We start from the raw sequence: 12008 nt of genomic DNA, 5'->3' as shown, positions 1-12008 counted from the left end.
AATTAGGTGTGAGGGTCCTTCAGGTGGGCTAGCCTAAGGGTGTTGTGAGGACAAACAAAAAGGTCTTTTAAGAGATATGAACCAGCCCCAAAAAGTGACTTTTAGGGGTGATTGCAATAGCCCTCAAAAGTCATCTTTCAAGGTTGGTTGTAAATAGCCTCCAAAAATTCACTTTTGGGGGCGATTTGAAACCCCCTTGAAAATTGACCTATGGGGGCAATTTAAAACCCCCCTCGTAGCAACCTACAAGGGCGGCTTACAACCCCCCTTGTAGCAACTTATTAGGGTGGTCTAAAACCGCCTTGTAACAATGTTTGGGGATGTTGGGAGCCCCCCTCGTACTAACTTTTGGGGGCGTTAAGAGCCCCCGTCGTGGCAACTTGTGGGGGCATTAGAAGCCCCCCTTATAGTAGACTATACATACTTTCAAATTTTTAGATTGTGATAATTTCACACTGTTATGTTGGGCACGAGTGAAGAGGATCAAAAAGTTGGGTAGTTGTATCCACTTGAGGTTGGCTTACACGACGCGTCACTGAATTCATCAAATCAAGGAGAGTTTGCAAATGGCATTGAATCAGCTTTGCGCAAACCTTCATTTGAGCATACGATCATCTCTTCACATTCACTCCATAATGAAAGCACTGAAGAAAATTGATGATGTCATTGAATATAGTGTTGATCCCGATGTATTCTATGGGAATCTTAGGAGGTGTTTGGGAATGTTCTTTCTGTTGTTGTTGATTTGCGCTAAAGGGCATGGAATTATCAAATCATGAAGGGGAAAAAGCTTTGCATATTGCCCAATAACAACCAAGCAAGTTGAAGGACCAATCCCTCCTAGCCTAGTCCCTTTACCTCTTTGCGTTATGTTTCCTTGCCAACAAACTCCTACGCTTTATTTCGATAGCCTTTGGCAGGGCATCACTCGTAGTAGAGTTTGTTTAATTCTCAAGGAGCTTTCTCCCCTTAACACAAAGACATTTAGGTATATTTCCATATAATGAATTTTCATTTAGTATCTCACGGTTGGTTTGGTCTCTAACTCTTTGAGTTTGTAGTCTATTGGCTTGTTAGTGCATCTATCACATTTACTTTCCCTCCAAAGTGCATCCCTCAAGTCCAATATTTTCCCTAATGTTCTTTCTCCTCACTCTTTCGTCCCAAGGGAGAAATGCAAGGGGTGGTCAAGGTCGTAGCCAAGGCCAGGGTTGTGGTTGTGGAAGAACTCAAGCTCAACCTCAAACCACCCGAAATCGGGGTCGTAGAAATAACAATGATTTAATCTTGGAAGCAACTCGGCCTTATCTAACTAATGCACACCAACAGGCTGATTATATTATTTCAGGTTGGGACAATGAATTGAAGCAACAGGCAACAGATAACGAACTGGAGCTAAATGAATGGCAGGATCTCATCCCTAACCCCGATACCAAAGGTTGATACACCCAGGTCCAGCAGACCCTTTACCTTTTCTGGATGATAAAAAATCTCTTGGAAAAAGCTTTAATGTCCACCTTTGCAAGAATTTTGGAGTTGGCAACAAAAATATTGGAAACCACAAGGAATTATAGCTCATTCAGCGCCATATTCAATAGCAAAACGCTCATTTAAGTCGTATTGAGAATCATATTCCCTGCCTTCCACAAACTGAATAAGGACACAATATCCCTTTTATAAAGTAATAAGGAAAAAAATGGAAATTATTTTTTATTATTAAATTGATAATTAATTGAGTTTGTCTTGAATAATTGGAAAATTTTTGTCATAATGACTTGGAACCTTGTTATTAAATCTAAACATAAACATTCTCAATATACATGATAAAATTTCTACGGTTTTGAATTATAAATCTATTTTTTCTGCACAACCCAAAAGGTGCATCTTTCCTACATTAATGTTCATAATGATAAACTTTGTGACCTATTTAGCTGAATGTCTAAGATATTGCTCAAGCAACCTACTCCCAACAACTAATTTTACTTTATTGATCATAACGTGATTATTTCTCATTAATTATCACTTCCCAGTTTTCTTTGGAGATTGAACAAATACAAATGAAATACAAAATCATAGCAATCTCAATTTTGGATTTGAACATTTAGAACTCACTCTTTTTGTTTGTTTCTCACCAATTATTCCAAAGCAATTAGATTTCTATGCTGAAGTTTTAAATATCCCATAGCTTCCATGAGAGAAAATAGATTTATGTACTAAATTTGCCTATGGATTTTGAAAATTGAAGTTGCCTCCTCTTATTAGGCAACCTAGTCATATGCTTTGTTGACCTCCAAGACGATAATAATTCCATTAACTACTGATCACATAAATTTCGTTTCTCACCCCCATCACCTACCGCATTCTCGACGATTTTGAAAAAGTGATTCTCAAAAGAATCCCCGAGAGGCCCTCAAAATAGAATCAAAAGATCCTCCATGCACAAAGATCAAGTTGACCTACATGAAGGGGCAAGTCGGCCTAAAGAGAGCAATTTGTACCCCTCACAAGCCTATAAATAAGAAGGAACTCAACCTCATTGTGACTCACACAAAGAAAGTTCGATCTTCTCAAGATAGAAGCTGGTAAAAGGACGAAAAGGAAGACGAAGAACTAGATCTAAGTTTTTGGGCCTCTCTCTCTCTCGTGTTAGGGTTTCTACATTTGATGGGTAGAAGAATTTGTTGGGGAAGTCGAAGTTGCAGAAGAATTTGTTGGGCAAGTCAAAGTTGCAGAAGAGTTTGTTGGGCATATTGAAATTGCAGAAGAATGTGTTGGGCAGGTCGAAGTTCCAGAAAAATCTGGTGGGCAAGTCGAAATTGCAGAAGTTGCTGGAATCAACTTCTTGTCATTTTCCCTGTTTCATGCAGTTTCATAAAAAGTCTACCCCGAGTTTCTGGCACTTTCTGGACTGTTACCCTACCCATTTACAAAAATTCATTGCTTAACATTTCCTAATTTTGATTTCCTTCAGTTCCTTCAGTTCCTTGATTATTTTGATTTTGACTTATTTGGGGTATAGTGATGGGATTTTTAACTTTCACATTAACAGTAAACCCTTAAAAATAATCCAAATCGTGTTACAATCCTTCATGCTAGTTTATCATTTGGTTTCTCATTATTTTGTTGCTAAGATGGTGATCCTACCAGCCATTCATGTCTTGATAACGCTCTTAAGCCACTTTGGAAATGAAACAGAAGAAACCCCTGCTAAAACTGAAAATACAAACTTAATAAAAAATTCGCAAATGCTAGTTATGGTTGTTTTATACTCGGAGGAAATTTTAGGATTATTTCAAATAGTGCCATTTGAATTAGTAAAATGAGATAGGTTTCCTATAAGAAACCATCCATTTTGCATGATGTTATGTAATTTTTGTCTTAATTCCCGCAAATTTTATTATTCTCTTAAAATAGCTCCCAAGGTTCTTTAAGAAAATCATTACCCTGGAAGTCACTCCCCGAGGTTCTTTAAGAAAATTATTTACCCTTGCAAACCCCCAAGTTCAGGGGCCGGTTGCCAAGTTATTCAATCTAGTCAAAGTACCACTACAAAATGACAGTTAAGCGACCCTATCTACTCAACGTGGAAACTTATTCTTCGTCATGAGGTTGAATACAGAACGACATTGTCATTGTCGAAGCTTAAAATAAACCAAAAAACTGCAAACCCTAAATTTATCAGACCCTGATGATTTTAATGAGACCACCGAAAAAAAAGACATGGAAAACCACAGTCTATTCCAGAATGGTCTTTTTACTTAAAAATAAGATTGAAGACCCAATACATTGTTTGATGACTAAAATGTATAGCTAGAAATGGCTGACTTAAGACAACTTCAATAAAAATATTGGGTATGAAACCTCAAACTAAGAAGAAAACATAAAGATACGAACCTCGCGTCTAGAGAAATATTTTGGACCAGAAGGATAGTGGGCAGAGTGGAGCGCATGTCTCTGAACCTATCTCGCTCCCTGTATTGATCGCTCTCCCTGCAATCCTCGTAACATCTTCTATGAGGAGGGCTTCGGCTCCTCCTGGGGACGTCGCTTCTGCTGCGTCTCCGGTTTCCTCCCATTTCGCCCCCTGCGGAACTGTTTGATACGAATCAAATGTGAGAGAATCTATGAACAAGTATTTACACAGATAGCTTTGCTCTGTCGCTTGTTGTGGCTATCTAGCTGATGTGTCAAATGCTTTCTTGCAAGTATTGTGACAGTCCTCGGCTTCGCAAATGGAGAGAGGGCGAAGGAATGAACGTGTGTGGGATAATAATGGCTCATCTCAATTTTTCAACTCGCATTAAATTGATATAAATTAACATTATACATAAATCATTTATAAATTAGGTAATTATTTATTATTAAATTGGGATTTTATATAAATTATTTATTAATGTTAATTTATAGTGATTTTTAATATATTTCTGTTAAATAGAATTATTATAGTATAAAAAAAAATTGGTTGATTTTTCTATTATTATATTTTAATTTGATTTAAACATGTTTAAAATATGCTTTCATCTTCATGTGGGGAGGTTATCTACTTGTATATTCAAAGAGTTGTTTTTACCTTTATTTGTGGAGGTTATCTATTTGCATATTCAAAAAGTTTTGATGTAGCTTTTGCCTTAAAAAATGACTATTGTGATTGTATGGTGAGAAAGTAATCTATAAATAGAGTTAAGAGTTATTTAGAATAAATAGGAGATTCTTTCCCATTATCTATGACTAATCTTTGAGAGATTGGGTATACATTCCCTAATTATCACATAAACAGGAGTTTAATCTTGCATTTAGTGTTTTATCTCCATGGAGGTTCGCTAAACAAAGGGAATACCTCCTCCCATGTGACGTTGATTATCTCTCAATCTTAAAGGATTGCTAAACATTAAGAATTAATCTTCATTACTTTAAAGATGCAGTCTTGTCGAATATACTAAAAACATAGTAGGATTCTTTCATTGTGGACAAACTCAAGTACATGTTAGAGGGAAGTATTCCTCTATGGATGGTTAACAAGTTGATCAATAACTACAATCAAATGCTTCAATCTATATATTTAATGATCTCTAGTCATCATCTAAAGAGTTCAAGAATCAAATAAATTCCAACCTAACTTCTAAGTATATAGTAAGCTTGTACTTTAGAGGTTCTATTATTGTAAAATTTGACAATTATGGAAGTTGTGGCAAGGTCTTGGAGGAGGGACTGTCATTTTGGAGCAAAACTAGCCTCTTTTTAAAGGATAGTTTCTAAAATTGAATCCATCTTCAATGTTTGTCTCTTCAACCCCACTCTAGATTTGAATTTTGAATATCCCCCTACTTATTTTGGGATGAGACAATCTTTCAAAAGCCACCATAAATATGTTGGGGATGTATAACAAGATATAAACCAGTCAAGAAAGGTTATACACACATGTGCTAAAATTTGCATTGAAGTTGACTTGAGCAAAGGCATAGCAATGCATATTTAATTAAATATTCGTGATTTTAACAACCCATCCATTTGATTACAATAATGATACTTTATGTGTATCTATGTGCAAAGAGAATATACTCGAAAAACACCTTCCCAACAACAAAATGATTATAAGAAAAATTGAAAAATAACAGCGAATGGGTGGTAGGATTGAATGAAGAATCAAAGATCATGAAAGAAGAGGTGTCCAAGTTTAGTCCCAATAAAATATTCTATGACACCCTCCAAGGAGTGTGTTATTAAGAGTGACACAAACATGATCATGGATTACATGCCAAAATCTTATGGGAAAAACAGGAAGCAACATGAATGAGATATTATAGATTTCAAAGAGAGCATTTTATTCAATCCAATAGAAGCAAGGCAGTTGGTGCTAGTTGAGCCTCCCTAAGCTCTAAATAAATTGGTTGAAAGCAAGAAATCTAAAAGAGAAATGCAAAGAAAGGAATATTGAGTTGTTAATATGTTGAGAAGTATTTTTAATCATTGGAATTTAGTCTTCAAATCAAAGGAATATCCTTGCTTAAATGAAAATGAGCTTGAAAATAAATAAATAAAAGATAAAGCACTCTTTAATAGTCAATAACTTCAAAAAATAAATAAGAAATACACAAAAATTTTCCAAAATTCAAATTTTAAAATTTTACATTCTCTTGCACCTTCCTTGTGTGACCATAATATCTCCACAATTTGAGTAAAAGAAAAATAAAATCTATTTATGCAAAATAGGGAGTATAATGATTCTAAATTATTTCCTCCAAATTTACTAATTTGAATTATTGCCTCCAAATTTATATTTGGTCAATTTTTCACAAATCACTAAACCACTGTGCAATCCAAATTAAACCATGTGAAGAGTTTCAGATTTTTCCCCAATGAGGGAGAGCATTATATAGTAATTGGATCCCCTTTTCCCCCTCCCTCATTGATTCTTGTATAATGACAATATGAGGGTAGTGAACTTGATTAATCTGTTTATAGTTAAGTTTTTATAGGGTTGGCTAAGGACTTGCAATTCAAGGATATGATTTTCATTTTGAAAGAGATTCAACGCTTGAAGCTCTAAGGTGCAAAATGATATATATATATATATATTTTCATGGAGCAAATTTCAAAATTTGCATATTTATGTTCCATTGACAAAAAGGATTTCCCCCTCTCTTGGGGACATTTAGATGATCATTGCTATGAGGCCCCAACCCTCTACCAGAGTCTAAAAAAGGGATGTTCGACGAGTCAAAGAAGGGGGAAACAAAAAGGTGAGCAGAGCATCATAAACTGTAACAAGGAGGGAGGCTAAAGAGGAGGAGGGTAGTAGGGAAACAAAAGTAATAGGGAGAGAAGGGGGAATAGAGGGGAGGGAAGGGACGAAAGAGAACATCAAGGAGGAAAGAGAAAAGGAGAGTCTTTGGAAAAAAATTAGGTTGTCCCTAAGATCCAAGGGGGAGGAAGTGATTCATGGAAGGACACTAAAGCACAAAAACACAAAAACACAATAAGAGATAGGCAAGGAACTAGAAAAAGGAGGTTGTTGCTTGGGAGGGAGGGCCCTACTATGAGGTTGGAGGAGTTTATCTGATAGTGTCTAGAAAACTCGATTAAAGTTGAAGATCAGGAGCACTCTTCCATGCATGACACAAGGGAGAAAAAGAGGCTCTAGATTATGATATTCAAGGAGACGCTTGAATGTGTGGAGTTTTGAGAGTTTTGCCATTGATGCCAAAGAAAGGGTCCTTGCTGAATTGGAGGTAAACCTTAATATGTTGCATGTCTCATGAGTCTTATTGAGAAATGTTCAAGCCTTCTTAAAAGACTGCCACCAAGGAATTCACTATCCCCTGAAGTATGAATAGTGTAAACATGTGCGTAGATCAATAAATAATAAACATATGTATGTCTATGTGTTGATTGTATGCATATGATATCACAATCTCAAAGATGTGTATGGTGAACTCTTATCTAGTGGGTATTTGATCCGACCTAGTGAAGGCAGAGGAGCATTAGTCATCATGGTTGATCACATGACTTAGAGGCTTCAAGTGTCCTTGAAACACTTTGTATCTTACACGAGTCATCTACATTTTTTTCATGGAAGATGACAATTGAGGTAGTGAACACATTATCTAATGATGGTTGGATGTCATTGTCCAAACATGGTTTGGGGGATGTCACTATTTCTATAAAGTCTTTGTCAAATTACTTAAACCATATATCATCGTTAAATAGCCTATGTTCAATAGACATGAGCACCTTGAGTGTAAAATCTTCCTTGCTTTTATAAGAGGTTTATATGGTAGACATCTTGAAGGAATGATTTTGAAGTATTTTTAGGCATAGTAGATCAGAGGAGAGAATAGGCGGAGGGGATCACCAATGAAATAAGCCCATTCAATCCCTATATTTCATATTGAATTGGAAAGCAATATTCGTTTCACAGCTGGCCCCACCCATATGAGCATATTATGAATGGGAACCATAGCGCATTGATGAACAATTCCGGGACCCTCGCCATAAAAAAGAAAATAGTCAGGTATAACCTCATCAATTGTCCAATAAATCAGAATTATGGTAATCGTGGACCTAACATGACCTATATGCGAAGAAACACGAAAAGCCTCCTTCTCCGCTACGACCCTCCTTGGTTTACTTATTTGGTGGCCCCTCTAAATAAGTCACCCCCCCCAAAGCAATAAATTCCTCTCCCGTTGGTCGAGCGAGAAATCGATGGCGGCTCTAAGATTTTGTTTTTTTATAAGTATAGTTAAAGGCTTCAATCTAAGAGGATTAATGTCCTCATATTGACCAGGTTGGTGCCTGGATTGGCCTAAGAGGCTTTTTGTCCTCATTCAAGGTTGGCGACTCGAAGAATTAAAGAACTTATATTACAAGTTGGAGCTCATATTTATAAATGAGAATCAAAGTCCTCACTATATTTAATAAAATTATTATTTTTGTTCTACTTCTTATGTTCTGGCTTAACCTTTTAACTAACATAATATAACAATTGTAAGAAGTATCAATTCACCCCCCCAATATTTCCAACAAGGGTTGAGACATATTTGGACATACCAAAGCCCATGATTATGTTGTTTATCTAATAGATAAGTATTTTCCACCTGCGTGTTCGCTGAGACCCTTCGCTGGCACTGTAATTCTATAATGGTTAGTAATGGCAGCAAAACTACATGTACAAACTACTTGCAATATGTTTCAACATATATTTTTCTAAGTTGATATTCAGATCTGTCATTGGGTAATGGAGAGATTTTGCACTGATTTTTCAAACTATTTATCATTCATAATTTCAAACCCTCATCATATAGCCTATATCAACAAGCTCATCTGCTCTCTAAGGTCACCTTCAAATAATTAGGAGGTTGAGAATAAGGGAGTGTTCTCCAAATAGATTTGTTGACCTCAGAGTGCAATGTAACAATTGTGCTTTCCACATACCCTCGAGGTGGGACATTCCTTCGACCAATCTAACAAACTCTTCAAAATAGAAACATGTGCCAAGATGGTAGCTCTCATTTAATAAATCCATATCTATTTATAATGAGGTCATGATAAGCTCATTAAATTCTACTTATAATGGTTGTTCCAACTTACACCTCAAGCCTTGAAAATGCTCTTTCCAAATTCAACTCAGCTGGTAATCCTCTCAACATTGCCTCAATTATGGTGGATGTTTAAGGGTTTAAAACAGGTCTAGATTGGTGCATTTCTATTCTCAAACTGCTTGATTCATCTTCCAACTTATGCTGAATCCAATGATAATTATTAGCATAAATGATTCCCTCCAACAGAGTCCCATAAAAGCACTTAAAGTTGGGCTAGTGCTTTCATTCCCTCAAAAAAATCTAACAACTTTAAAAATACATCTCAATTTTTTAATTTATATATTTTACTAAAAATATATTTATATTATTAAGATATTTTTTTTTAAATATATATAATTAATATATATGATATTTTTTTAAATATATATAATTAATATATATGATAATTTTTTTTTTAAATATATATAATTAATATATATTGAATCAATAGATTTTGATTAACACATTAAATTAAACAAAATAAGATAATTAATAAATATTAAATCAATAGATACTAATTAACACATTAAAATCATGTAATTATTACATAAATCAAAAATCGATGGGGCACTTTTCAAGGAATTTGGTGGGAAATTTTCAAATTTTTCAAATTTCAAGCGCTTCTGGAACAGTTTGGTGTTGAAGCATTTTGGGACACTTTTCAGCAAACAGATAAACCGTTCGAGGAGCATTAGCTGGTGCACACATTTACAGATAGATGATTAACTCCACTATCCTCAGGGAGTGTCGTGGAGCATTAACAGGTGTGGTGCTTCTGGCAATAACCCTTCCACACCATAAGACATGTTTACAAGCTATGCAGTTACAGCCATTCCTTCTGCGAGGCCCGATCTTCTATGGATTTTGCAAGGCCCGATCTTCCATGGTTTTTGCCTAAAACAGGGGCCCGATCTTCTATGGATTTTGCAAGGCCCGATCTTCCATGGTTTTTGCCTAAAACAGGTATTTTTTTCTTCATCTCAAAAATTAACTCTTTGAATAAATTATCATCTCCAGTATGTGAAAATAGAAAACATTTCTCCGGTCTCTCATTGATAAGGATTACGCTTTTTCCCTGCAGAAAAGATAGGTGGTAGAACTGCAGGGCACTTCAATCGACAAATTTTCCTTTAAGTTAGATTGAATACACAAGCAATTGCTCCCAGTAATAGGAAATGTAATGCTCGAGACAATAACAAGGGTCAAACTAATTGACCTGAAGTTTAACCTTCAAAACTAGAACACCAGACAACCTGAACTTTAACCCTACTTTCGGAACAGGACACCACGCAGAAGGCACACCGGTCTAGATATGCTCTTTAGTAGTCCATGCCACCTATACCGTCTCTCATACCTGGGATTTCCATCTTATCCTTCAGAATCACAACAATGATGCACTCTGTTGTGGCTAACAATGAAGGCACACTTACAGCATCAACCAAAACAGGTCTGATCACTTTCAGGGGATCAATAATCCCTGCCTTCACCTTATCAATGTATTCACCTTAGTTAGCATCGTAGCTAAAGTCAAGATTATATTGCTCAATAATTTCCCAACAACCACTGCTCCTTCCACACCAGCATTTGCAACAATCGTACATGAAAACATCTTCAATCGTATTTGCAGTTTGACCTTCCTGAGGCAGAGTTCGTCATTTTTTCCTGAGGCAGGATTTGGACCCTTTCCTGAAGTAATTTGGGCCTTCACTTCCTTATATTTATGTGATGCCAATTCACGCAGATCTGTAGACTGAATTATAGCATCCTTGACAATATCTTAGAGATCGTTTTCTTTCACAAACAATGTTACATTGGCTTTTGATGACACCTATCTGGAGGCACCATCTAATTTGTCCTCAAATCTGAGACTTGATGCTGCCATCTCTGAGATCTATTTTACAAACTTTTCAGATATGAAAATAAAACAACAAAAATATACCCGCAAGAGTGGTTAGTCCTTCAAGCAACAATAATGAAACCCTATAACTGCTGGTCTTTGATTCTGGTAGTTGATCTATTGTTGTAAACCCTTGAGGATCTCAATTAGAGATGATCCTCTTATACCATGTAAAAATTTTATTATTCAAGAGGACAATTGTCCTGTGTTTCTTTCTCAAATAACTCAGATCTTGAATTACTTCAATAACTGAATAAAATTCTGAACATGCAACAGTCACACATATAACTGGAAAATATAAACAGTGGACTCATAATAGCTTTTCAAGTACACACATAATTCTGTCCTTCAAATCAGCTTATCATTAATGATCAAAACTTACAAGGACACGTCAAAACTGAGGTTTTCAGCTTCCTGGACACTCAGATCTGCTCTATCTCCTTGCTGGATACTCAAACCCACACTTTACTGAATTGCTGTACAACACTGTTCAATATGGATTCTGATCTGACCTTGGCTCCTCTCCTGTGCTTTGAATCTGCTCAGCTGATCTTTCTCTGATCTCTTGTCTTTTTGATGTCCAAAAATGTTTGCATACAACTTCTCTCATCTTGTTCTATTTATGCTCTCAGACTCTAATTGAGAAAATTAATCTCCCGTATCTTAGCAACTAATCTCTTTAATCCGAGCAACCACCTTTTCTCAACAGTTATGTGTACAGCTAAGATTAGATCAAATACAAATCACTAATATTCCGAAAATATCTAGAATATTTCATTTAGATTTTGAAGAGTTAGGAGATCTAGTGAAATTGATCTTTCACTTTTATTTACTAAGTGAAATTACAAGATGGTATTATTTCACAGTTTTACTAGGTGGTCACCAAAAGTTGTCTTGAACCACTTCTCACACATTCACACCTTACATGTGTAAGAAGTTCCTACATGAGTTACACTTATCGACATACCCTGTATACCTTGTACCTAGTTCCAAATCAAAGCAAAGGTCTTAGCAGAATGCCATTTCTCACA

At 35.9% G+C, this 12008-nt stretch overlaps 1 long non-coding RNA gene across 2 annotated transcripts in view; it reads right to left on the bottom strand.

Moving 5' to 3' along the window:
* Positions 1 to 4266, bottom strand: part of LOC149225343 (uncharacterized) — a 28711-nt gene extending 24445 nt beyond the window's left edge. For both annotated transcript variants that reach the window (XR_016247668.1, XR_016247669.1), the window contains exon 1: positions 3895 to 4266. This is a non-coding gene — a long non-coding RNA (uncharacterized LOC149225343). The remainder of the gene's footprint in view (positions 1 to 3894) is intronic.
* Between the last annotated feature and the right edge of the window lie 7742 nt (positions 4267 to 12008).

The sequence above is a fragment of the Pinus tabuliformis genome, chromosome J (genome assembly GCF_031772625.1).
Source record: "Pinus tabuliformis cultivar Carrire ecotype Pingquan chromosome J, CPIR1, whole genome shotgun sequence".
Classification (NCBI taxonomy): domain Eukaryota; kingdom Viridiplantae; phylum Streptophyta; class Pinopsida; order Pinales; family Pinaceae; genus Pinus; species Pinus tabuliformis.
This window is presented reverse-complemented; position numbering and strand designations above follow the sequence as displayed.